The 27,861-nt window shown below is 47.6% G+C and overlaps 1 protein-coding gene and 1 long non-coding RNA gene across 3 annotated transcripts in view; one reads left to right on the forward strand and one right to left on the reverse strand.

Moving 5' to 3' along the window:
- The window catches only part of GDPD5 (glycerophosphodiester phosphodiesterase domain containing 5), a 175,526-nt gene extending 152,669 nt beyond the window's left edge, over positions 1-22,857 (reverse strand). For both annotated transcript variants that reach the window (XM_083609922.1, XM_083609921.1), the window contains exon 1: positions 22,270-22,857. The gene's annotated coding sequence lies outside the window, so the exon portion shown is untranslated. The remainder of the gene's footprint in view (positions 1-22,269) is intronic.
- A 91-nt stretch (positions 22,858-22,948) lies between these two features.
- Positions 22,949-26,793, forward strand: LOC310760979. Its single transcript, XR_014547146.1, has 2 exons — positions 22,949-23,075; positions 25,663-26,793. It is a non-coding gene; the product is annotated as an uncharacterized lncRNA (long non-coding RNA).
- The last annotated feature ends 1,068 nt before the right edge of the window (positions 26,794-27,861 follow it).

Raw genomic sequence — 27,861 nt, forward strand, 5'->3', positions numbered from 1 at the left:
AGGGATTGAAAGTGACGTTCAGTGATTGGATAGTTACAGAAAATGGTTACTGTTGCGTTCTAGTGGAGCTCTATATAAGCAGGTTGGCTGAACCCTTCAGTTCAGTTCTGTTCTGGCCTGTGAATAAACAAGAACTGTTTGAAGAATCGCTGTGTCGCCTGATATGTTCACCCACAACTTAACATAACGTTTTCGAGCTATTTTTAAGGGAAATCACCCAAAACGACACAGCCAACATGAACTGCCACACGGCCAGACAAAGTGGAGGTGTGTTCATATTTCCAACTCTGACAAGGCAAGTCCAAAAGGTCAGGGAAGGAGAAATGCCAGACTTCCAATTCATGCCCTAACCCTGCTCTGAAATCACATTGCAACAGGCTCATCATCGGAAAGCCATCACACATCCTCATAGCTGTCAACTTACAGATTTGAAAATAAGGGACCAGCAGCCTTGAAAATAAGGGAACAGCAGCCAAAATAAGGGACCTGCAGCCTCACCTGTTCCAGGCACTCCAGTCTTCCTGTCCTCCTGCAGTCTGGTCAAACTCATGCTGGTAGCTTCGAGAACACTGTCCAACCAACTTTGTAACCAGAGGTTCAACTGAATAGAATCTGAATCACATGCACCACAAGGCCTATGCAGCCTCAACTTAAGATGGCTCCCCGGCCTGGCTTTGCACTGCAAAGTTTGCAGCAGCACGTGCAACAAAATGGCGTCCAGCATTCAAAAACACCCTCAGCTTGCATTAACTAGCCACACACAAGGCATGCAAGCTCCACCCCCCAGTCGTTCTTAGACTTCTTATTGGGTGAGCAACACAGCCAAGCAACACAGTTGGAGCCTCCCTCCTCCCTGGCTGGCAGGGAGGGAGGGAGAGGAGCTGCTTCCTTTGAAATTTAAGGGACATCATTTAAGGGACATCTATCAGTAAGGGACAGCAGTGGGACATGGCGCTGGAATAAGGGACTGTCCCTTCAAACAAGGGACACTTGACAGCTATGCATCCTCCATCCTTGTAAATTAATTGGGCAGGGAGAGGACCAGCAGACCAGCTCGCTACACCCCCGGTTCTTAACATTTTCTTTTTGAAAAAGGAACAGAAACCAGACACCTTTTAATTACGAAACAATTCTGAACATTTTCCAGGCAGGGGGAAAACAGAAGCCACTGCAAGGTTTTCTACAGATGTGAGGCAGTTGCCAACATTTCCCTCCCTCCGGGGGGGAAAACCACACAGCTGGGGAGGGGAGTTTGCTTAAAAGGAGGGGAGCTTTCAACATCCCTGACCCCTCAGTACACAGAAATGAATTTACTAAAAAGCTGGGCGGTGTTTATCCTTCGTCTGCTTCCTATTAGATATCACGGCCTTGCAAGCATTTTGTTATTACAACTGCTAAAAGGTTTTTTCCAATGCAGGCATGTGTTTATTTGTCGTTTGGGTTATTTGCCCATTAAGCTGGGATCCATGCAACAACGTTTCGAGAGTACTGGGTCACGATTCAGTCTCCCCCCACTCCCTGCAGACCTGCTTTTGTAGTTGTTATTTATCCATTAAACTAACATCCATGCAATTGTTTTGCAGTACAGTGGTACCTTGGTTCTCAAACTTAATCCGTTCCGGAAGTCCGTTCCAAAACCAAAGCGTTCCAAAAGCAAGGCGTGCTTTCCCATAGAAAGCAATGCAAAATGGATTAATCCGTTCCAGACTTTTAAAAACAACCCCTAAAACAGAAGTTGAACAGGAATTTTACTATCGAACGAGACTATTGATGCATAAAATGAAAGCAATAATTATTGTACTGTACTATACAATAAATAAGACAGTATTGTAGATGATAAAAAATAAAAAAAAATTCTTAGCTGCACTAATGTTAGTCGTCGTTTGGATGGGGGGCTTTTTCCCATTTCCGCAGTCACACAATCAATCAATCAGTAGCTGAACTGGGTTTCACACAGTCACAAAAACAAATGAACCTAAAAAGCCTCAAAAACAAAAATGCAAAATAAATAGCAAATACAAAAGCGCCAAACTTAATCCGTTCCGGAAGTCCATTTGACTTCCGAAATGTTCGAAAGCCAAGACGCAGCGTCTGATTGGTGCAATAGCCGACAGCCGCATCGGAAGTTCAGCTTCCGAAAAATGTTCAAAAAGCAGAACACTTACTTCCATGTTTTCAGCGTTTGAGAACCAAGGCATTTGAGTACCAAAGTACCACTGTATTGGGGTGGGGTGGGGTATCACAATTTGTGTGACCATCTATGCGAAACGATGCTGGTTTAGTGCGTGAATCATAGGGGGTGCTAAAAGATCCCCCTTTAGCTACTGTCTTTCGGGAAAGAACCCAGGGATCATCTAGTCCAACCCCTTGCGATTTAGGAATCACAGCAAAAAAATCCCTTAAAACCCTGGGCCTGAGCATCAAGCAAAAGCAGAGCGGAAGGGTTGACCTTCAAAGGAGGCAAAATTGTTCATATTAAATCATGATGATTAGAAATCCAGAAAAACAATTAAAGAAGAAAGTTAAGTATAATTGGGGGGGAAAGAGTGATAGTCAATGTCTAAGAACTAAATTAACAGGCAATAGGAAGAAACTGTGTGAAAACAAGGGAGAAGAAGAAATGTTTCATCACTTTTGCTTCAGACAGGGATGGAATTACATTTGCCTTTTTTCTCTTTCGGGGGAAAATCTCGGCTGCTAAAACGATAATTTTACCCTAGCCGAACTTTCTGTCTCGGTCATTGCCTATTACGATATCAAAGCAAAAAATGAATAAATGGCAATAATTGGTATTAGAATTCATCTTGGGGGACACAGCAAGAATTAAGACAAGACGAGTACATGATGGAAAGACAGAAGTGATTATCCCTCCCAAATATAAAAATTGTTTGGCCAAGTGTGTCAACTGGATTTCAGAATGTGGAAACTCTGATTTCCCTAAATTTGGGGAGAATATAACGGAGGTCCAATTACATAAAATGCCGTGAGGAGAGAGCAAATTCAGAACGAATTATATAAAACAAAATTCCTTGATTTTGATCCGGCTGAGAATTTGGGATACATACAAAAGGCTGTTGTTGTGCCCAACTAACGCACCAACGTCTTGCAAACGTCTTTGCCAACATTGCAAAACCTGCTTCTACCCTTTTCTTGGTAACACCTCCCTCTTCGGCAGTGATGGATGGGATATAGCAAAGGGAGGATCGCTGACATTTCTAAGTTAGGATCTGGCAGCAAGGGAAGGGGAAAAGCTCAAGTCTTGGAAAGCGGTTGCCAGCCAGAGTAGACAATATAGGCTTTGAAGGACAAGCAAGCACTCTAACCTGAGCAATGCAGCTTCCTATGTTCCCAAAGACTCTCCTTAAGCCAGAGCAGCTTTCTCCAACCTGGTGCCCTCCAGAAGTTTAGGACCACAGTGGTCCAGTATACTTGAAGGAGCGTCTCCACCCCCATCGTTCTGCCCGGACGCTGAGGTCCAGCGCCAAGGGCCTTCTGGCGGTTCCCTCATTGCGAGAAGCAAAGCTACAGGGAACCAGGCAGAGGGCCTTCTCGGTGGTGGCACCCTCCCTGTGGAACGCCCTCCCACCAGATGTCAAAGAGATAAATAACTACCTGATATTCAGAAGACATCTGAAGGCAGCCCTGTTCAGGGAAGTTTTTAATGTGTGACATTTTAGTGTATTTTTGGTCTTGGTTGGAAGCCGCCCAGAGTGGTGGGGGAAACCGAGCCAGATGGGCAGGGTACAAATAATAAATTTATTATTATTATTATTATTATTATTATTATTATTATTATTACTACTACTACTACCTTGGGTTAAGAACTTAATTCGTTCTGGAGGTCCGTTCCTAACCTGATAACCTGAAACTGTTCTTAACCTGAAGCACCACTTTAGCTAATGGGACCTCTTGCTGCCGCCGTGCCACCGGAGCACAATTTCTGTTCTCATCCTGAAGCAAAGTTCTTAACCCGAGGTACTATTTCTGGGTTAGTGGGGTCTGTAACCTGAAGGATCTGTAACCCAAGGTACCACTGTACAAGTCCCAGAATGGCCATTCAGGTTGGGCAACACTGCTCTGGCAGGAAGCCTCAATACGAAGGCCAGGCGGTTCCTGCAGATCAGCCTGGGTGACTAACAACTTGAGACGACTGAGTAATGCATTTGCAAAAAAAAAGTCTACTAAGCCTCTCCCTACGAAGCACATCATTTTCTCTCTGGTTTGACAAGGTCCTCAGGTTCTCCAGCTGGCAAGGCCTCTGGGTGGCCTGATGTTTTGCCCGCAAGCACTTGGCATGCCCGTGGCGACGCAGTCACCCGTAACGGCCTCCTCGACCGAAATGCGGCTTTGGATATGCTCTCTGGGGCATTGTACAGCTGCTGCTGCGGCTGCTGCTGCTGTTCACCTCTGCCAGACGGGCTGCCTGATCTCTTCTCCCCAGAGGTTTGTGGGGGGAGGGAGACCGGATCCAGGGCTTTCCTCACATGCAAAATGTATGCCCAGCTACAGAGATGCAGCACAGATCAGATGGTAATAAAAAGGCAGAGGGTTAATGCCTTTAAAACCCACCTACGTTCTGTCTCCCGTTCTTGACCTCCACATTCCCATGCCAGGAAAACAACTTCGAAACTAGGAATTGGAAACCACCCTCATGTGGTGTTCGAAATTCAATCACCAGGTGAAATGTACTCGGAGTCGAGAGTGGATTTCATGCTCTTTATTCAGCTAATAGCGGTGAGGAGGAATGGAAGTTCCCCCAGAATGTCTGCCTTATATACATTTTCTACACAATGGGCCCCACGTGATTGGCTAATTCCGGGGTTTTCCTGTAGGCCAATCAGGTCGCAGATTCACTTCCACCTGGAGCTGGATTGGGTGGCTCCTGTGGACCAATCAAACTGCTGCATTCTGGATCCTATTGTTCTAGGACCAATCAGACTGCTGCCTTTTGGATGCTATTCAACTCAGTACATAACACCAGGCATGTTTCGCTTCCGGAGCGGGTCCAACTGTGACCATGTGGAGATTTCTGGGTGCTGGGTCAGCGAATACAATTGAAAAACCTCTTCCTTAGTCCATTGTTAAAGACCGTTTCCATTTCCACTGCGTGCGATTCTCCTTCTTGCATATTGGAACGAGTGCACCGTCGCAAGAGCTAGCTAGAGTTGAGATCATAGAATCGTAGATCTGTAGCCTATTTAAATAGGGTGTGTCCGGGTGGAAATTGCTGATAGCTCTATTAAAAAAAACAACTCAACAACTTTTGTGTCCAGATTTTCGCCTTTTGAAATACGGCAAGCGTAAAATGTTTTGGGGAGAGGAGGATTACTGAGTTGTTCTTGCTTTTGTTTTTATGACGGATTTTGTTTTTTCATATTGTGATTTTATGCTGCGAACAGCCCTGAGACCTGTGGGTATCCGGTGGTATGCAAAATTAATCATCATCATAATTAATAATAATAACAAAAGCAAGCCTACACCCATAGCTTCACCCATTTTCCCCCCTGGCTCCACTCAACACTGCCCTGTGGCCCCTGGGAGTTCATGAATGCGGCCCTCGGAATGAAAAAGGTTCCTCATCACTCTTTGCACAAAGAGAACTCTGATCAAGGCTGGGCAGTGTTTGCAGAGAAAAAGGCATTTTTGAAAACCAGAGGCATTCTTGCTAGGTGTGGTTGGGGATGATATAACAAAGTTACCAGAAACTGTTCCTTTATGCTACTACCGCTGCGAGAATACTACTCTCACAGAAATGAAAGCAACATGACAAACCCAGTCGAAGAACAGCAGCGGAAACTCACAGAGTACGCAGAAATAGCAAAATTGACTGGAAAAATCAGAGAACAGGACGACGAAGCATTCCAAAGAGATTGGATGAAATCTACAACATACATAGAAAAGAACTACAGTCATACCTCGGGTTACAGACGCTTCGGGTTACGTGTTTTCAGGTTATGGACGTGCCAAAACCCGGAAGTACCAGAACGGATTACGTCCAGGTTTCGGCGGTCGCGCATGCGCAGAATCACTAATTCGTGCTTTGCGCATGTGCAGAAGCGCCGAACCGCGACCCACGCGTGCGCAGACTGCAGGTTGCGAATGTGCCTCCCGCAAATAGACCTCACAATGTTTATCATAAATCCTTCGTTTTGGATTTAAGAATATTGAACAAACATATTACAACAACTGAAGGATGTACACGAATGAAATTTTGAATAGTATTCTTCCATAGTACACATAGAATATAAACATGACAAATGAGTAAATATAAAGAAAATATGGAGAAACCAGAAGGAGGAGGGAGGGGAAGTACAAATTAGTTTAGAGTTAAAGTATTAAGGTTAAAAGAAATAAGGTATGTCTTATGTATTAAAGGTAAAGGTAAAAGGACCCTTGACTGTTAGGTCCAGTGGTGGACGATTATGGTTTTTTTTAATAAAATATTTATTGAAATTTTACAAAAACATAGGTTTACAGAATACAAAAAGAAACATAGGAAAAGAAAAAGATAAAAAACAAAAACGTACAAAAATTCATAAAAAAATAAAAAATAAAAATACAAGATACAAAAAAACAGATAGATAAAAAAGAATTAAAAACAAATCCATTTTTTATAACTTTAAATTCATTAGCTTGTTTCCTTGACCTCCTCACACCTCCCCTTTTTGTATTCCCATTTAAGTAATCAAATCAGCAAATCCTTACCCACTTTCGTTTATCTTAACTCTATATCTTAACATATTATACCTCTATATTTTCATCCTTTATCAATTCATTTTTGCATATTCTCATTAACTTTGTTGCTAATGCCACTTATTTTCAATCCAACATCATTTTTAACATTCATTAATGTTACAGTGTTTCTGAAGATAGTCTTTAAATTTCTTCCAATCTTCTTCCACCAACTCTTCTCCCAGGTCTCGGATTCTGCCAGTCATTTCCGCTAATTCCATATAGTCCATCACCTTCATCTGTCACTCTTCCAGGGTGGGTAAATCTTGTGTCTTCCAATACTTTGCAATGAGTATTCTTGCTGCTGTTGTTGCATACATAAAGAAAGTTCTATCCTTCTTTAGCACCAATTGGCCGACTATGCCCAGGAGAAAGGCCTCTGGTTTCTTCAGGAAGGTATATTTAAATACCTTTTTCATTTCATTATAGATCATCTCCCAGAAAGCCTTGATTCTTGGGCACGTCCACCGTTACGGTCGGAGCAAGTTTTTGGGCAGATTTCCACTTTCTTTATCTTTGGTGCCATTCCTCTAGTTACCCATATTTGGTCAATTCTAGTCCATGTCATCTTGGCTTCAGAAAAGAAGGTTCCCTCTCTTCCCAAGGGGTTCTTTGTTCTCCAAATATCCAGCAAAATATATTTTCTCCTCTTCCCTCCCCTCTCCTGCAATTCAAGGAGGGAAATCTTTTAATTTGACGTTAGGATTTAAGTCCTTTTAAACCCAGCTCTCCAGCGTTAGCTTGATCAGTCTTTGCTTTGATCTATATACAGAAAGGAAGGCGGACTTCCTGTTTGCGCCTTCCCGTTTCAGTGCCAAATTAATCCTCTTTTTCTTAAATCCCCCGGTCTTTGAACTTGACCTACTCACGGGTAGTTGTTTGTTAGCCGAATTGTCCCAGGAAAAAGGTCAGCGCTCTCCGGGAACGGCTGTGCGGCTTCGCTCCACGGAAGAAGCAGTTGGCTCTCAGCACCGCGCCTATCTCCCCGTTTCGCTCCGGTACCCCTTGCGGGGTTCCCTTCCAGTTGGGGGGGCGCTAAAGGTGCCCGCTGAGTCCCACGAACACAGGCTTCTCCCGCCTGTAGTTTCCTAAAGGGTCCCCGTGTCGCCGTCGCGGCTAGACCCGATTTCCGTGGAGTTATTCCCTCACAGCTGGAGGGAATCCGCCATTACCGATGGCGCCGCCTCCAGAAGTCCAGCAGCGGACGATTATGGTAGCAAAATTTGGAAAATCTGTAAAACCAATAAAGATCATTTAAAAAAAAAGACATTTTTGTTAATAGGATTCTCCTATTCTGCTTAGCTGTCAAACCCATGGCAAGTGTTGACCTTCACGAGGCCACCAACCAAAGTGGAAGGAGACCAGTCAGTGTCACATTGAAACAGAAGGATCCTACTTGCGGCTTTCCCTGAAAGCAACTCCCATGGAGTTCAGTGGGGCTTACTCCGGAGCAAGCGCACGCAGCCCCGCAGCCGTCGGTTTATCCCCGCCCCCCCAAAAAAGCACAGAGAGGCAGAGAGTCACGGCACAAGGCAGGTTAACGCAGACGTTCTCGGCTCCATAAATAACCTTGCAATCTGACAGACACGCGAAAGGATAACACGTGCCCCGGCTTAAGAATCAAGGCAAACTTGCTCATAAATCACAGTCTGCCTCTCTGCCCAAGGAGGCAGCAGATCGCTCTTCGGCACTCAGCCACAAAGGCAGCAGCTCCTTCGCAGATCCGATACGTCCAAATGGAAAAAATCAGCCGAACAAACGGCAAAATTCACCGGACAAGGCAGAGTGGGAGGCGGGGGCGTCTCAGAATGGCAAAGCTTGAACGAAAGAGACAGCTTCACTCACAGGCACACACAAAAAGATCTGTTGCTTAAACAGGGCTGGATTAGAACTATGTTGTTGTTGTTGTTTAGTCGTTTAGTCGTGTCCGCCTCTTCGTGACCCCCTGGACCAGAGCACACCAGGCACTCCTGTCTTCCACTGCCTCCTGCAGTTTGGTCAAACTCATGCTGGTAGCTTCGAGAACACTGTCCAACCATCTCGTCCTCTGTCGTCCCCTTCTACTTGTGCCCTCCATCTTTCCCAACATCAGGGTCTTTTCCAGGGAGTCTTCTCTTCTCATGAGGTGGCCAAAGTATTGGAGCCTCAGCTTCAGGATCTGTCCTTCCAGTGAGCACTCAGGGCTGATTTCCTTCAGAATGGAGAGGTTTGCTCTTCTTGCAGTCCATGGGACTCTCAAGAGTCTCCTCCAGCACCAGAATTCAAAAGCATTAATTATTCTTCTTTATGATGCTTTTGAATTGTGGTGCTGGAGGAGACTCTTGAGAGTCCCATGGACTGCAAGAAGATCAAACCGATTCATTCTGAAGGAAATCAGCCCTGAGTGCTCACTGGAAGGACAGATCCTGAAGCTGAGACAGTGTTTTCGAAGCTACGAACATGAGTTTGACCAAACTGCAGGAGGCAGTGGAAGACAGGAGTGCCTGGCGTGCTCTGGTCCATGGGGTCACAAAGAGTCGGACACAACTAAACGACTAAACAACAACAATAATAATAATGTGGGTCAAAACAAAACAAAAAAATTTCTTCCAGTAGCACCTTAAAGACCAACTAAGTTAGTTCTTGGTATGAGCTTTCGTGTGCATGCACACTTCTTCAGATACACTGAAACAGAAGTTGCCAGATCCTTCTATATAGTGAGAAGGTGGGGAGGGGTATTACTCAGAAGGGTGGTGGGAATGGGTGGTTGGCAGATAATAATGTGGGTGTTTATTTAAATCCTGCCATCAAGTCTATTGCCTTTCTTTGTTTCTGCAAATATAATATGAATGGTTCCCAGTCTTTTTCAAAGTCTCTGTTCCTTTTTTCTCTTAGTCTTTCTGTCATTTTTGCCAGTTCTGCATAGTTCATCAACTTCTCTTGCCATTGTTCTTTAGTTGGTATTTCTCCTGTCTTCCAATTTTGTGCAATCAACATTCTTGCTGCTGTAGTGGCATACATAAATAAGGTCCTCATTTCTTTTGGTATGTCTTGACCTAAAATACCTAATAAAAAGGCTTCTGGTTTTTTTACACAGCTAAAGCTTGCTGACCCATGCTCTACAATATCCTTTTTGAGATGAGGAAACCACCTGGCGAGAGAAATTTCCCCCAGCATATACAAGAAGTTTGCTTTCAAACGGACACATTCTCAAACCGGATGTGAAAGTTCCTGGGAATCTATACATTCCGTGACTTCCCTTTCCCTTCCTTCTACAAAAACTCAGCGCACACACAAACAGGTCCATATGACCGCAACTCACTTTGAGCTTAATCTGAAAGGACAGGATTTTCATTAAGAGGTTTTTATTTTAATTCACAAACCCCCACTTATTTTTCTTTTTAAATGAATGCTTTTAATACAGTAGTACCTCGGGTTACATACGCTTCAGGTTACATACACTTCAGGTTACAGCCTCCGCTAACCCAGAAATTGTGCTTCAGGTTAAGAACTTTGCTTCAGGATGAGAACAGAAATCGTGCGATGGCGGCACAGCAGCAGCAGGAGGCCCCATTAGCTAAAGTGTTGCTTCAGGTTAAGAACAGTTTCAGGTTAAGAACGGACCTCCGGAATGAATTAAGTTCTTAACCTGAGGTACCACTGTATTTCAAAAGCATCCTCCCTTCTGGACGGTGTAAAGGAATAAGATCTTACAGAAAAACAAGGCAGCCTGCTTAAGACAGCAGATGTAACCTGCAGAAACAGAACATCTCTGACTCTTGCTTGCTGCAAAAGACAAAAGCCCTCCTTCTTTGCCATGCTAACTCCGATTCCTTTCCCTCCTCTCCAAAAGCAGGCAAACAAGACAGGATTTGTGGAAGCCGCTGCAGACAGATTAAGCCCTGCTGCCTCTAAAAATAGGAAGTGCTTCAAATCTGGAGAGGGCAAAGATTTCAGGCGTGGAAAGATCCCAGTTTGCCATCTGGTCAGAGACCAGAATTCCTGCTGTAGCAAAGAAGAGACAAGATAAATGGAGTTTGGTACAGCTGGGAAACATAGAAATTTGAAGAGCTGACTTTCGTTTATCTGTTGCATTCAGATCTCACCTCTTCTCCAAGCAGTGTCCGAAATTAGCCAGGCACATATTGCACCTGGCTATCGGCCACCTGCGACCAAGTGATTGATGCCCAGGGGCCAGGATGGCATCTAATCTCTCCATCCAGGGATCATTGGATCCGGACTGTTTTCACACACGAACACCCCATCCTGTACCATTCTATCGGTCATATTTCATCTGCACAATCAGAATGAATTTCTGGAACTTTTTCTGTGCAGCCTGATTAGGAGCAGTCGCCACTTGGGAAAAAAGGTCGGGATAGGCCAATCGAAAAGTGGACTGTTTGGATCAAGTGATTTTTCTTCTTTAGGTTCTTAAAGCTCTTAACCTAGCTCCAGGTTGCCATCAGAACTAGCCAGATGTTCAACTGAGAATCAGTCACAGTCAGTCCGTCATTTGAAAAGCAAAAACTCTAGAACATCTTGCCCCCCCCCCAATGGAACTAGACATTCCATTTTGGCGACTGTAACCTTGGTTTAGGGACGCGGGTGGCACTGTAGGTTAAACCACAGAGCCTAGGACTTGCTGATCAAAAGGTCAGCGGTTCGAATCCCCGCGACAGGGTGAGCTCCCGTTGCTCGGTCCCTGCTCCTGCCAACCTAGCAGTTTGAAAGCACATCAAGCTCAAGTAGATAAATAGGTACCGCTCAGGCGGGAAGGTAACTGGTGTTTCCGTGCGCTGCTCTGATTCACCAGAAGTGGCTTAGTCATGCTGGCCACATGACCCGGAAGCTGTACGCCGGCTCCCTCGGCCAATAAAGCGAGATGAGCACCGCAACAGGGTCCCTTTACCTTTTAACCTTGGTTTAAGTAGCTATTTGGAGCCTAGGTTAAATATCTGAGTTTCTAACACTGCCTCCAAGGTGCTCAAGGTGGCTGTACATTTGTTCTTGTCCCCACAACAACCTTATATAATAATAATCATTTATTATTTATACCAAGCCCATCTGGCTGGGTTTCCCCAGCCACTCTGGGCAGCTTCCAACTGAATATTAAAAACAATACATCACCAGACATTAAAAACTTCCCTAAACAGGGCCACCTTCAGTTGTCTTTTAAGAGTAAAATAGTTGTTTATTGCTTTGACATCTGCTGGGGGGGTGTTCCACAGGGAGGGCGCCACTACCGAGAAGGCCCTCTGCCTGGTTCCCTGTAACCTCACATCTTGCAGCGAGGGAACCGCCAGAAGGCCCTCGGTGTTGGACCTCAGTGTCCGGGCAGAATGATGGGGTTGGAGACGCTTCTTCAGGTATACTGGGCTGAGGCCGTTTAGGGCTTTAAAGATCAGCACCAACACTTTGAATTGTGCTCGGAAACGTACTGGGAGCCAATGTAGGTCTTTCAAGACCGGTGTTATATGGTCTCAGCGGCCGCTCCCAGTCACCAGTCCAGCTGCTGCATTCTGGATTAGTTGTAGTTTCCGGGTCACCTTCAAAGGTAGCCCCACGTAGAGCGCATTGCAGTAGTCCAAGCGGGAGATAACCAGAGCATGCACCACTCTGGCAAGACAGTCCACGGGCAGGTAGGGTCTCATCCTGCCTACCAGATGGAGCTGGTAAACAGCTGCCCTGGACACTGAATTGACCTGCGCCTCCATGGACAGCTGTGAGTCCAGAATGACTCCCAGACTGCACACCTGGTCCTTCAGGGGCACAGTTACCCCATTCAGGACCAGGGAGTCCTCCACACCTGCCCGCCTCCTCTCCCCCCAAAACAGTACATCTGTCTTGTCAGGATTCAACCTCAATCCGTTAGCCGCCATCCATCCTCCAACTGCCTCCAGACACTCACACAGGACCTTCACTGCTTCTGATTGAAAAGTGAGGTACGTTAGGATAAGAGAGACTGCCTAGGCCATGGTCACCCAGTGAGCTTCATGGCCGTGTGGTGATTCGAACCCGTGTCTCCCAGATCCCAGACCAATATTCTTCTAACCACTACACCACACTGTTACGTGAAGTTGCTCTGTGGCAGGCTGCACCAAGCTGCATTAAAAAGTCCCAAACACAGCAACGCATTTCTGCTTAACAATGCGTTTTTAAAAAATGCTCCTAGATACATTACATTAGACTGTTAACAGTTTCATGCAAAACACCTGGTATGGGTGTATAAATATGCTAAAAAGCCTATTTAAGTAGAGAGGAGGAATTAATTGCTGTTTAGATGCTCAGTTGTGGGTTGGTGGGGTAAGAATATGCCCTCCCCTCTTGCATTGTATATTTGGTACCTGTCCCTGAACCCATTTCCCTCTAGATTTGCCTGCTACGTCCCATCAATCAGGGTTTATTGGGATGCAAGACACATATTCCACTTATGCTCATACACGAACAGCTGTGGGCTTAGGAAATTTACACCCAGGGAAATGGAGCATCTGTTCCATTGTGCTAAAAAAAAAAAAAGGAAAAGTCAGATTTTCCACAAAAAAAGGGGGGGTGCAAAAGCTAAATGGGGAAAACATGGAGGAATGTTGCTTTGAGCAGAATGCTAAATCGGGTCCTCCCTTAAAGAGGGCACGTATTGCGGTGAGACCTGGATAACCGACACCCTGTGTTGTGGGTGGGTTCAATTGGTTAGCCACAACACCCGATTCCCTCGAAGCTGGGTGCAATCTGGCCAATGGGACGCAGTCCAAACGGTTCAAGGGACCTATTTATGCCCATGCACAGCACCCAGAGCTTCCTCTTTCGGCGCATGCATTCGGAACACCCGCCCACCTCTCCTTACTTTTAGGGCTTTGCGCTTGACCTTGCTATGCCGTCGTGTGTCGTCTGTCATTGGGACAGGGGCACGGCAGGAATTTCCCCCACTTGGCTGATTGGCTGTTGCCATTTGGGTTTCGCCTGCCACATAGCAAATCGCCACAACTTGTAAGGTTGCGGATAGGCTCAGGTTCAGGTGATAGGGATGGGAGAAGGCTCTCGCCATCCCTATGTAAAGGGGATTCCATTAAAGGAATCCAGGGACTCGATGGTTTGGTCAACCCCTGAGAGGGGGTTGTGCCCGCGCCGGAGTCCAGGGGGACATTTGGGTGGCAGAGTGTGCCCGTTCCCGGCTTTCCACTTATCCAGGTGTTCACCCTTGGCTGACCTATGCTGGTGCAACGGGTCAGCGCTACCTGCATGGCTGGGAGCTAGTCGAACCAGAGCCTATGCAACCAGTCACTTGCTGTAATCAATAAAGTTGTGGCCTAAATTCTGCCAAACACCAAACCAAAAATTTGAGTCAAGTGTGAATTTATTTAGCGGGGAGGTTTCTGGGTCTGAACACGCAAAAGAAGGATACTGTAGGGTTGGGGAAAGTTCAGAGAAAGGCAACTGAAATAATTGAGGGGATGAAGTGACTGCCCTGTTTGTTACAGCAACTGGGAATTTTTAGTTGAGAGAAATGCAGAGTTAAGAGGAGACCGGGAAAAGGTGTACAGTATAAAAATTATGTATGGTGTGTTGTGAAGAAAACTTTTTTATGCCCCTTGGGGACATGCAACAAAGCTGAACGCTGGAAGGTTCAGGACCCGCACATCGAAGTATGCCTGCACACAGCGCGTGGTTAACCTGCGGAACTCACCGCCACAAGGTGTACTGATGACCAACTCGGATGGCTTTAGAAGCCGATTGGAGAAATTTGTGGAGGATAAGGGTGCGTGCTACATCCGAGTGCCAGAGCGCTAGGCCTCAAACGCCAGCCAATGAGTATTGCAGGTTGGGAAAGCGCCACTGCACTTCAGGTCCCTGCCTGGGCGTTTCCCACAAGGCATCTTGTGGCCCCTGTGAGAGAACAGGATGCTGGACGAGACAGGCCTTTGGACTGATCCAGCAGGCTTTTCTTATGTTCAAACACAGAGCTGTTCCAGAGTGAACGCTCTGCGTCAAAGCTGCCAAAATCTTCGCTTGGTCATGAGCTGAGCCTTCGCCAGCAGCCAAAGATGACAGCATTTGCAGTCCAGGATCATCATATAGGCAGTTGGCTGCAGTTGCCACAATGGAATGTCTAGGCACTTTTTTGCAGTGAGGTTGTTTTGTATATTATTATTATTACTACTACTACAGTGGATGCTCGGGTTGTGAACGTGATCTGTGCGGGACTCACATTCGCAACCTGCAGTGTTCGCAAAGCGCAGTGGCACGTCTGCGCACAAGCAGGTTGCGATTGGGCGCTTCTGCGCATGCGCAACCTCAGAAACCCGGAAGTAACCCGTTCCAGTACTTCCAGGTTTCGGCAGTCCGTCACCCGAAAAAACGCAACCCAAAGTGTCTGTAACCCAAGGTATAACTGTATTCTTATTTCTATACTGCTTTCTATTTCTATACTGCTTTCTAAGAAAGAAAGAAAATCTCAAAGTGGTTTACAACCCATTAAAACATCAAATAAAACAAATTCAAGCTTCAAGGAAAATATTTCAGATCCTTCCCTAAGTGACATGCTGCTTTCCTCTGTCACCAACCCAAAGATCACGACGTGGTCACAATTGGACCCATGCCAGTAGCAAAACACGCCTGACACCTGGCTAAATTCTAACACTGATCACGGGCTCCCCAACAGTGTTAGAAACTAGCCAGGAGCTAGGCGCATTTTGCGACTGACGTGGGTCCAATTGCAACCACGTCGAGATTTCTGGGTTGGCAGGTTGGCAACTGACAGCTCCACCTGGCTGGTCCCTCCAGCTTCCTTAAGCAGGTCAGAAGAAGAGATTATTTACTGCATTTATATCAAACCTTTTTCTCCAAGGGGTACATCCCCCCTCCTCAGTTAATCCCTACGACGACCCTGTGAGGTTGGTGCAGTGGCTGATTCCAAGGTCGCCCAGTGAACTTCAGGGCAGTGTGGAGATTTGAACCCGGACCTCCCAGGTCCTAGTCCAACACTCTAACCGCTACACCACATGGGCTTCACAGAGTCCTTCTGCTATGGCGCAGCCCTATAAATTAAGTAGGTAAACATGGGGGAAGCAAAAGGTCACTCAGAGAAGGATCTGAAATATTTTCCTGGAAGCTTGAATTGGTTTTATTTAGGATCGCTTGATTTGATGTGTTTTTATGTGTGACAAATTGTTTTTGGTTTTCTTTAAAATGTAAAGCGCTATAGAAATGAAATTAATAATAATAATAATTACCATAATAAATTTCATTGTAGGAAACAACAAATCAGTCTAACTAGCATAATTTATATTCCCGATACAGTGGTACCTCGGGTTAAGTACTTAATTCGTTCCGGAGGTCCGTTCTTAACCTGAAACTGTTCTCAACCTGAAGCACCACTTTAGCTAATGGGGCCTTCTGCTGCTGCCGCGCCGCCGGAGCATGATTTCTGTTCTCATCCTGAAGCAAAGTTCTTAACCTGAAGCTCTATTTCTGGGTTAGCAGAGTCTGTAACCTGAAGCGTCTGTAACCTGAAGCGTATGTAACCTGAGGTACCACTGTATTGAAATCAATTATAAAACTTATAAAGAAAGAAATTAAAATTATGTTGTGGTTGTTTGTTTGACTTCTCCATTATTTGCTTGTTTGCGTGTTTTCCCATAAATGTATTTACTTTAAATCAATAAAGATATACTTTAAAAAAGGGGGGGATAAATTTCATTCTAAAAAGGAAAAAAAATAGCGCCTAGACATTCTGTTGTTTCTTCCGTAACCTAGGATTAAGGTGCCATTTGACAAGAAGCTTATATATATATATCTGAGTTTCTAGCACTGTATCCCAAACCCTCCCCTGCAGGGAAGCCCATTTGGAGGCAGCTCAAAGCCACTTCCAAAGTCCTCCGCCACCTTTTAAATGCCTGTATCAGGTAGTCCAGTTTCACACATCTGATGGATGAACAGGGGTCAAAAGGCTGAAAGAGAGCAGTTACCGAAGGCCACCCAGCGGGCGGAAATCTCCGCTTAGCCAAAGTGAGGATTTAAAAGCTCACAGTTCAATGTTCTTCCTCACTGCGCGACACCACCTTGCAGTTATTTAAGGACAGGCTTAGAGCAGATGAGAAAAGGACCCCTGGAAATAAGGCAAGGCACTGCCACGAATTTTGATCTGCAGCTCCACGCACACGCAGGCCCTTCCTAATTTTCCACCTCTGCTCATTAATCCGATTTCTTTTATTTCCTTTGGACAGCTCGGGAACACTTCATTCCCAAGCCTTCGTATCCACTGTGTCAGTAGGATTTTTCCCGTCCATTACAGGGTGAGTGGAGCACTTCGCTTCGCCTCGCTCGCTCCACGGCTCCCAGGCGAGCTCGGAAACCCCCAGTAGAAATACGCACAGGGTCGAGGGCATGGGAGCGACAGGCGCCCGCAGTTGGAGCCTGGCTGCCCAATTTCTCTGCAAAGGGGTCCTGTTGCGGAAGAGGCAAGCTGATTCTTTAAAGCAAGCAAAAGACGACCTCTTTGCCAGTATGACAGTGGGGGGCGGGAGCTCAAAACATAGATAAAATTGACAGTTCAAAAGAAGAAACTGGTGTACGCAATACAACAGCATGTCTCATCAGGCTTGCCCAAACGATAAGGTTTTTGGCAGGCATCGAAACCAGGGCAATAAAAGCACAGGCGTAATATCAAGTGGCAGGGAGTTCCAGAGGGACAGGGGCTGCCACACTAAAAGAGAGATTCCTTGCAACATTATTTGGCCTGGAGCCTGGAGTAGCTGCCTTCCTCTGCTCCGGAGGGGGCTTTGGCATAAATCACATCCCTTCACCGTCCGCAGAACCAGCACACAGGTCCCACCTTTGCCAACATCTCCCTCCCTCCTGCCCCGAGAGAGAAGTGCTCAGATCTGAAGGCGCTTTCAGCTGTAACACCTCCATGGTGCCATCAGCTTGTCCAAGCCATCAGGCTTATTTAGACACTAACGAAGGCTTTTAATTGCTCGCGTTGACCCAGCCCACTCCTCCTGGCTAGGCTGATGAGGTGCCATTAATCTTGCTCAGGTGGTCCAAGATATCCATACAGATAACACCCCCGAAGAAATCTGGGGAAGACTGCTTCAAGTTCTATTTAGGTGTCAAGCAGAAATTTAAAAAGAAACGCAAACCAAATGTTTTGATGTTCACAAATGATGTGGCCAGGGGGAGCAGAGATTAACACTGGAGCCGTGTTCGAAATTCGCCAGGTGCGTTTTCCAACCGGCTATCAGCCACTGGCTCCCAGGTCAAAAGCCAGGTGCAAAACGCGCCTGGCTAATTTCAAACGAAGATCATGGCCACTGGTCCCATCACCTCCTGGCAAATAGCAGGGGAAGAAATGGAGGCAGTGAGAGATTTTACTTTCTTGGGCTCCATGATCACTGCAGATGGTGGCAGCAGTCACGAAATTAAAAGACGCCTGCTTCTTGGGAGAAAAGCAATGACAAACCTAGACAGCATCTTAAAAAGCAGAGACATCACCTTGCCAACAAAGGTCCGTATAGTGAAAGCTATGGTTTTCCCAGTAGTGATGTATGGAAGTGAGAGCTGGACCATAAAGAAGGCTGATCGCCGAAGAATTGATGCTTTTGAATGATGGTGCTGGAGGAGACTCTTGAGAGTCCCATGGACTGCAAGAAGACCAAACCTCTCCATTCTGAAGGAAATCAGCCCTGAGTGCTCACTGGAAGGACAGATCCTGAAGCTGAGACTCCAATACTTTGGCCACCTCAGGAGAAGAGAAGACTCCCTAGAAAAGACCCTGATTTTGGGAAAGAGAAGGGGACAACAGAGGATGAGATGGTTGGACAGTGTTCTCGAAGCTACCAGCATGAGTTTGACCAAACTGCGGGAGGCAGTGAAAGACAGGGGTGCCTGGCGTGCTCTGGTCCAGGGGGTCACGAAGAGTCGGACACGACTAAACAACTAAACAACAACAACAACAATTTCAAACAGTGCTGGCACCACACAGCCATGCTGGTTCAGGGTGATGGTGGGAGTCGTAGTTCAAAACAACAACAGCGCCAGTATAGGGCAGTGTCAGACTCAGACCTGGGAGCCCAGGGTTCAAATCCTCAGCCGTGGAAAGCTCTTTGGGCGTGTCCTTGAGCCAGACACTGCCTCTAAGCTTAACCTACCTCGCAGGGTTGTCACGAGGGGGTGAAATGGGCGGGAGGGAGAACCATGTGCCTGAGGTCCTTGGGGGAAAGTTGGGCTATCGACGTGATCGATAATAGAACATCTGGAGGGCACCAAGTTGGGGAAGGCAGACAGGGTAGCTAACAGGAAAATAAATTGCACTAACAAATGTCAAGGGAGATCTCTTTTGAGCTTGGGATATTCCCGCTGGCATGGAAACATCAGCTCCCTGCAAGGATGATCGCACATTTGCCTCAAGACTTCTGTGCAAATTCCCACGAGGGATTTGCACAGGTCACTGTGGAAACGCTATAGGCAGATGTGGCCTTTTGGGTAGAGGGTGAGACCATTGCGGCCACCTCTACTGGCCAGATTCAGCCAGGGAGTGCCGGGGGAGAAGAGAGACAAATAATTCCGTCCTAAATTAAGTGAAGGAGAGATTTATGGCACGAGCGGAACGAAGTCAGCCGAGCGAGCCAAGAGACGCTCGTCCAAGACGTCGGGGAAACATTAACTTCAAAAATACACATTCTGCTACAACTCTGGACATGCTGAGCATCAGTTTTAATGGCAAGCCAGTTCCAAAATGCTTTGGCAGAAGGGAGCAGGAAGAAGAGGGAGGCGTATGAACTAATCGCAGAACGGACTTCCCAGGGGTGGGAAACCTTTCACAGCCCAGGGGCCACATTCCTTCCTAGGCAAGCTTTCAGGAGCCACACGCAGGTGGGCAGGGCTAGAAGCAAAAGTGGGAGGAGCAACAATTTTTCTCATGCATCCATCTCTATTCTCCATCCAGGAAAACATAAAGCATCACCCTCAGAGCGCAAGGACAAGAGAAAACACTCGAGAAATTCTGTGGAGAGAAGAGGCAGGGCTGAGGAGGGAGCGTGGCCTTCAGAGAGGTTCGAAGGCCACAAGGCCTCAGCCTCCTATCCCTGACACATGGTCCTTTACCAAAAGAATGAGTGGATCTCACACTCGGCAGATCCGCTTGGCAACTTTTGCTAGAACCCCAACGTTTCTATTTTCCCATTTGTTGATTATTATTTCGTAATAATCATTTATTTCGTAATAATAATAATAATTTGTTGATTATTATTATTTTGGTGCTGGAGGAGACTCTTGAGAGTCCCATGGACTGCAAGAAGATCAAACCTATCCATTCTGAAGGAAATCAGCCCTGAGTGCTCACTGGAAGGACAGATCCTGAAGCTGAGGCTCCAGTACTTTGACCACCTCATGAGAAGAGAAGACTCCCTGGAAAAGACCCTGATGTTGGGAAAGATGGAGGGCACAAGGAGAAGGGGACGACAGAGGATGAGATGGCTGGACAGTGTTCTTGAAGCTACTAAAATGAGTTTGACCAAACTGCAGGAGGCAGTGGAAGACAGAAGTGCCTGGCATGCTCTGGTCCAGGGGGTCACGAAGAGTCGGACACCACTAAACAACTAAACAACAACAATGTTGTGATTGCGTTTCAGTTTATGTAACCCACCTGGGCAGGTGACTGTGGGATGAAGCACAAAAGGGAGGCCAGAAATAGAAAAATAAATCAACAAACAGCTCCCAAGCACAAGCAGGTGAAAAAGATGTTAGGGGCTTCCAGACTGTTGTTATTTTCAAGGCAGGGGAAGGCAGGCAAGGAACCAATCACAGAATGGGACAGTCAGGTTGAGCAGTTATATTCGATTGGGAGGCCTCGCACACAAACCCTCTTCCCTCCACAAAAAGATTGTACTTTTTTCTTTTTTGCTATTACGGAAGTGATGGGGAAATGCAGCAAAAAAGGTGGAACAACACTTGTTTGACACAACTTCGTCTAACCTCCCTGTGAATGTATCAGGATAAAGACACAATGCACAGATCACCTGGAAGCAGCCATACAGTTAGAAGGAAAGAACAGGGTGTGGCCAAAGCACCTCCTGAACCCTAGGAATTTGCTTTCAGAGCAGAGATGAGCTCACAGGCCTTTCACACACATGCAAAATCCACTCCTAGTCACATCGCTTCGTTTCAGCCACCAAATTGGGTGGGAGAACCTAGTTCTGTTGCTGTCAACCAACAGAGTCCAGTCTCCGTTCATCCCTGCTTCACAGTAGCATAAGCAGAGGCCACAGCCGCTCCATAATATTTAGAGCCCTCTTGTACCACAGCCAGGGCTTCCCCCAAAGCATTCTGGGAAGTGTAGTTTCTCAAGAGTGGTAAGCATTGGTGGGAGACCCCCTATTCCCCTCACAGAGCTACAACTCCCAGAGTTCCCTGGGTGAAGGGACTGCCGGTTAAACCCCTCTGCAAATTATATAGCTCTGTGAGGGGAATAGGGGGTCTCTTTACATCTCTCCATAGCCTCAGCAAACTACATTTCCCAGGATTCTTTGGGGGATGCCATGACTGCTTAAAGCAGTAGCGTAGTGCTTTAAAGGTACAGAGCAGATGTGGTCAGAGACAACAAGTCCTAGCCCCAAAGCACTTACATTGTAGATTTGGGCAATGAGGAGCCAGAGATCTTTGACCCACGGTTCATTCAATGAACAGTTCATTCATTTAAATGGTACAGCTGCTATGCCTTTACCCAGCAGAAATTCAACTAGGAAAGGTTTTCCCCATCAGGGTATTGGGATGCTGAGGGGGTAAGGAAGAGGGTGAACTGCACCTGATGAACATCTACCTCCCGTGCAACTAACACAGCACAAGAGACTTAGAGGAATGAAAAGAAGTCGACCGCTTTACTCAAGGGAGATGGCACCATCTTCAGTACAGGCCCCCTCAGAGAGGATAATTCACACATAAACACAAACAATGCATAGAGCCCACCACAACCCAGGGGCAAGGAATACAAGATAGAGGAATCTAAGTTGGGTGATCTCTCTTCCTGTTTTCTTTAACAAAAAATGCACCTGAGAATGCATTCCTTTGCATGCCCTACTTACTTCAGAGTAAGCCCCACCGAAGGCAGCTGTACCTCCCAGCAAACTTGCATAGATGGAACGGAGTTGAAATGGGATCCGCAGGCACTCCCAGGGTTGCCAACTTTTAACCTTGCCCTCGTGGCTACGCCGGCACAATTCCGCCTCCAGCGCTTAGCAGGCTACCCCGGCCGAGCTCCTCTCAAAGCCACAGGAGCAGAACCACCCGGGCAAGCTGGCAACCCGAAGAACCTCACACTTGCGCGTATCCAAGCCGCGCGTTAAGGAGCGCTCCTTATGCGCTCCAGGGCAAGCCACTAACACCGGGGTTGAAAACAAATATTGCGAGGCTCGATTCCACAGACCCCCATAAAGCGCCCCCTCCCCAACCTAGCCCACCTCTCCGAGCGCGCAAAGAGCCTGAGCGCGAGGAGTCCCTGGCGCGCCGGTTTTTGGGGAAGGAGCGCGCAAACCGCGCCTGGGAGTCCCGGAGAGGCGCCGCGCTTACCTTGGCTCGCCTCGGTCGAGAAACGCTCCGGCTCCGGCGGGCACTTGTGGGGCTGCCTCGGCGCCTTCCTGCTCCCTGGGCGCGCTTGTGTAACCTCGGCGGCGGCGGCGGCGCCTCGGTGCCTTTGGAGAGGCGAGGCGAGGCGCGCCGGGCGCAAGCGACCCTTGGCCGGACTCTGCCGTGTTCCTCTCGCGCGCAGCGGCGGCCCTGCGGGACCCAGAGCCGGGGAAGGACAGGGAGCGGCCGGGCCCGTCTCTTGCTTCTCTCTCTTTCCCCCCCGAGGCTCTGCGCTCCGGGCAGGCGGCGGCGGCGGCGGAGTTGCCGCAGCGCCAAGGAGCGGAACAAAAGCGAGCTCTCCAAGGCGCCCCAGCCGTGCGCCCTCCTCCTCCTCCTTCCTCTTTCTCCCTTCTCCCGCTTCTCCTAATCCCGGCCGGCTTGGCGGCGCTTCGGCTACCCCGCTCGAGTAGCCCCGGGCTGGGTCATCGCGGCTCCGAGCCACCGGGCTTCCAGGACGGCCGAGAGAACCGCGTCTGCTCCAACCCGGGCGCCCGAGGACGAGCGAGGCGAAGGAGGAAGCAGAGGCGGAGCTCTCCGCGCCCGGACCCGCCCAGCCACGCAGCCAGCCAGGAAAGCGGGGACTATAATGCAGTTCAGACCCGGGACCTTTCTTTCTCCCCGGCGGCAAGGTGATTTTTGCCCGTTTTCAGCCAGGAAAGGGTCACGGCGGGCAGAGAGTCCGGGGAGACCCCGCATTCAGCCCCGGCACCCTTTGGTTTGGGAGCCGTTCGCTTTCCGGTCTCAGCCAGGTAGGAAAGCGTTTGGTTTCCAGCAGCATTCAGCCCCGGGACCTTTTATATTAAACGGGGGGGGGGAGGGCGCAACTTGAATAAAATATTGGGGGAGCAGGTAAGCCTAAGCCCCGCCCCACATAATCAGTCACAAGACACGGCGCACGCACACTATTTCAAAGGTAATGCCTATTAACCGGGGGGGGGGGCTGACCCCTCCAAATATTTTATTGGGGCAGCCGAAGGAACCTCGACCCCTAGGAGTTGGCTTCTATGTATGAAACCTGTTATGTACTGAAGTTCTCACCCTGGGCCAGCAGGGGGATACTGTAGATAGTTTTCACTCAGGTCCACATATGCAAATAAGGGATTGAAAGTGATGTTCAGTGATTGGATAGTTACAGAAAGTTGTTACTGTTGCTTTGTAAAAAGGTAAAGGGACCCCTGACCATTAGGTCCAGTCATGGCCAACTCTGGGGTTGCGGCACTCATCTTGTTTATTGGCCGAAGGAGCCGGCGTACAGCTTCCGGGTCATGTGGCCAGCATGACTAAGCCGCTTCTGGCGAACCAGAGCAGCGCACGGAAACGGCGTTTACCTTCCCACCGGAGCGGTACCTATTTATCTACTTGCACTTTGACGTGCTTTTGAACTGCTAGGTTGGCAGGAGCAGGGACCGAGCAACGGGAGCTCATCCCGTCGCGGGGATTTGAACCGCCGACCTTCTGATCGGCAAGCTCTAGGGTCAGTGGTTTAACCCACAGCACCACCCGCGTCCCACCATTGCTTTGTAGTGGAGCTCTATATAAGCAGGCTGGCTGAACCCTTCAGTTCAGTTCTGTTCTGGCTGTGAATAAACAAGAGCTGTTTGAAGAATCGCTGTGTCGTCTGATATGTTCACCCACAACTTAACAAAACCTGCATGCATCCAGAGAGGAAAGGGTTACTACAGTAAGCAAGCTTTTGCTGCTTCCCAGGCATCAGCCCCAGCACCTATTTTTCAAACATCTCCCTGCATTCATCCCTGTAGCACGGAAAGATTATGAGTTCAGCTGGGGAACGCAGGAAGCTTTGTGTAGCCGTTTAGATCAGTATTGCCAGCACTGGCCCGCAGCAGCTCCAGAATTCCCAGCCCTACCGGGAGATTGAACCTGTCACCTTCTGCATGCAAAGCAGATGCTCTAACCACCGAGTTACAGCCCTTCCCTGAAAATACAGGAAGCTGCCTCCTAACAGAGTCAGACTACCATATGGACCTCAGCATTCCCCACTCTGACTGGCAGCATCTCTCCAAGGGCACATTCTCATCCTTACCTGGGGATGCTGAGGATTGAACCTGGAAAATTCTACATGCAAGGCAGGTGTTCTGTTGCTGACCTCCTCCAGCCCTTCCCCAGGAGCCATAAGAGCCAACTCTTTGTCCCCCAATAAAATAATCTGAGGGGAAATCAGAAGAAGTACCAACATTGAAAGATTGGCAAAATATTTTTTTTGAAATGATTGAATTAGCAAAAATGACATCAACAGTTAGAATGCTATCTAATCAAAATCTCAAACAGGGATGGAAATGTGTAGAAGAATACACGACCAAAAGATGCTCCAACAAGAATTTAATGATATGTATAGACTGATTTCACAAAGTTAAGCTAAGCAGATATAGAAGATTGAATGTTTAATTATTAAGATACAAAATTACAGTCTCAATAATAAAGTTACATAATAACAAGAGAGTCATGCGCGGGTGGAGGGAAGACACAGGGCAAGAAATAAGAAATGGATAAATGTTGATACATAACGAAATGTGAAAATGTGAATTTACTAATATAATGTATATGTATCAATATGTAAAGATTGCATATATGTATTGCAACATTAATAATAAATAAATTGATGGGCATTGCCATTCAAATGGAGGATGCGCACTGCACCATGTGATCAGTTATGAAGTGCAGGGCTTACTTGCTCCCTCTCCCCATATTTTAGTCAAGTCGGGGAAGTCCAGGGCAGCACTTTGGATCTCACTGAAGTCCAGAGAGGGCTTCCCCTACAGACCCTCCAGCATTTCTCTGATAAAAATAGGGACGTCCTATTCCATAATTATAATTTTACTATTTAGATCTACATTGGCTCCCAGTACGTTTCCAAGCACAATTCAAAGTGTTGGTGCTGACCTTGAAAGCCCTAAACGGCCTCGGTCCAGTATATCTGAAGGAGCGTCTCCTCCCCCATCGTTCGGCCCAGACACTGAGGTCCAGCTCCGAGGGCCTTCTGGCGGTTCCCTCCCTGCGAGAAGTGAGGTTACAGGGAACCAGGCAGAGGGCCTCCTCGGTAGTGGCGCCCGCCCTGTGGAACGCCCTCCCACCAGATGTCAAAGAGAAGAATAACTACCAGACTTTTAGAAGACATCTGAAGGCAGCCCTGTTCAGTGAAGCTTTTAATGTTTAACAGCCTGCTGTATTTTAATACTTTGTTGGAAGCCACCCAGAGTGTCTGGGCAGAAAAACAACAACAACAACAACACAGGCTTAAGGCAGCTCAATATACAGACTGATAACCTTAATTCTGTCTTCCTGCTTCATATTTTCATTGCTCGGTTTTCTTTACAGGTTTCAAGGCGAAGAGATAACTCAAAAGGTTCGGAATCTGCAGCATATCAGGAACAGAGAGCGGATCCTGTCCTTTACGGCAATGTTAGGCTGAAGAGCAGCGACTGGCGCAAGGTCACCCAAGGTCAGCCTAGGTTCTAGGCTGACACTCTAACCACTACACCACACCACCACCCTAGGATGAGCCTAATTGCTGCAGAAATCCAGGGATTTACCAAGTCAGATCATCATTGCTCCACCTTGCCCCATATAACCTGCACTGATTGGCAGAGGCTCTCCGGGGTTTTCAGATATTCACATTCCGTACCTGGAGATGCCAGGAGCTGAATTGAAATCTGTGGCATGCGAGACACATGCTCTACCGTCGGACTGCAACCCTTCCCCCTACAGGCCTTTTATTTCCAGCGAGGCAGAATAAGCTCTGTCAGATGTCGCATCAAGTCTGCCAGCTGGGCTGGGTTGCCAAAACAGACTCTTGAAGAAGGAAATAATATTTCTGAAGCACCTGGTAGCAGCCAAGGAAATCCAACATATGGTGCTGACCTTGAAAGCCCTAAACGGCCTCAGCCCAGTAGACCTGAAGGAGCGTCTCCACCCCCATCATTCAGCCCAGACACTGAGGTCCAGCTCCGAGGGCCTTCTGGCGGTTCCCTCCCTGCGAGAAGTGAGGTTACAAGGAACCAGGCAGAGGGCCTTGTCGGTGGTGGCGCCTGCCCTGTGGAAAACCCTCCCATGAGATGTCAAGGAAATACAGTGGTACCTTGGGTTTCAGACGCTTCAGGTTACAGATGCTTTAGGTTACAGACTCCGCTAACCCAGAAATAGTACCTCGGGTTAAGAACTTTGCTTCAGGATGAGAACAGAAATTGTGCAGCCCCATTAGCTAAAGTGGTGCCTCAGGTTAAGAACAGTTTCAGGTTAAGAACGGACCTCCAGAACGAATTAAGTTCTTAACCCGAGGTACCACTGTAAACAGCTATCTGACTTTTAGAAGACATCTGAAGGCAACCCTGTTTAGGGAAGTTTTTAATGTTTGATGTTTTATTATGCTTTTAATTCTGTTGGGAGCCACCCGGAGTGGCTGGGGAAACCCAGCCAGATGGGCGTGGTTTAAATAAATTATTATTATTATTATTATTATTATTATTATTATTATTATTATTACGACGACTGCTACAAACTCACTCACATGTGCACTGTACGTACAATTTAAAGCACATACGTACCACTTTTAACAGCCAAGGCTTCCCCTAGAGAATATTGGGAACTGTAGTTCACCCCTCACAGAGCTATCCTTAACAAACTACAGTTCCCAGGATCCTTTGCGGGGACCTTTAAATGGATGGTGCAGATGCCACCATCTTGCCACGATGCACCAGCAGCTGGGAGGGCTCAAAGCGTCTTGGGCCGGGCCTGAGCAGCCTGCGTACATGCACAGCACCACACCGCAACCCATGAGCAAACAGTGCTCAGCTGGCACCCTGGCATTTTCAGCCGGTTCCTCTCGCCCCGCAGCTTGGGCACCCTGTGGCTGTTCAGACCTCCTGCTCCCTTTGAAGCTGCACCGACTGCAGGCAAAGCAATTACCGCAAACACAATGGGAGAATTTCCGCCGCTCTCTCCAGCGACAGCAGGCGGATAATAGGATCAGCGCTTCGGCCACCTTCCCTCGCTCAGCAGCCGTCGCAGCCTCCGGAGCGCACTATGTGCAGCAGCAGGCAGATCACCTTGCGCAAGGTGACAGGGGGAGACCAGGAGGCGCTCTGTGATAGTCACAGGCTAATGTCTGCAAAATCTCCAGGCTAATGTCTGTGTTGTTGATATCTATGTGTGTTTTCTTCCATTTTATTATTCATCGCATTGTAGTGTTGGAAGGGACACCAGGGGTCATTAGTACAAAGCCCCTGCAAGGCAGGAATCTCTTGCGCAACATGGGCCTCAAACCCACGGCCTAGAGGTTAAGAGTTTCATGCAGAAGGCCTTCTCGGTAGTGGCACCTCCCTGTGGAATATCCCTCCCTTCAGATGCCAAGGAGATAAAGAACTACAGTGGTACCTCGGGTTAAGAACTTAATTCGTTCTGGAGGTCCGTTCTTAACCTGAAACTGTTCTTAACCTGAGGTACCACTTTAACTAATGGGGCCTCCCGCTGACGCCACGCGATTTCTGTTCTCATCCTGAAGCAAAGTTCTTAACCCGA

Source organism: Podarcis filfolensis (assembly GCF_964270895.1).
Source record: "Podarcis filfolensis genome assembly, chromosome: 4".
NCBI classification, from domain to species: domain Eukaryota; kingdom Metazoa; phylum Chordata; class Lepidosauria; order Squamata; family Lacertidae; genus Podarcis; species Podarcis filfolensis.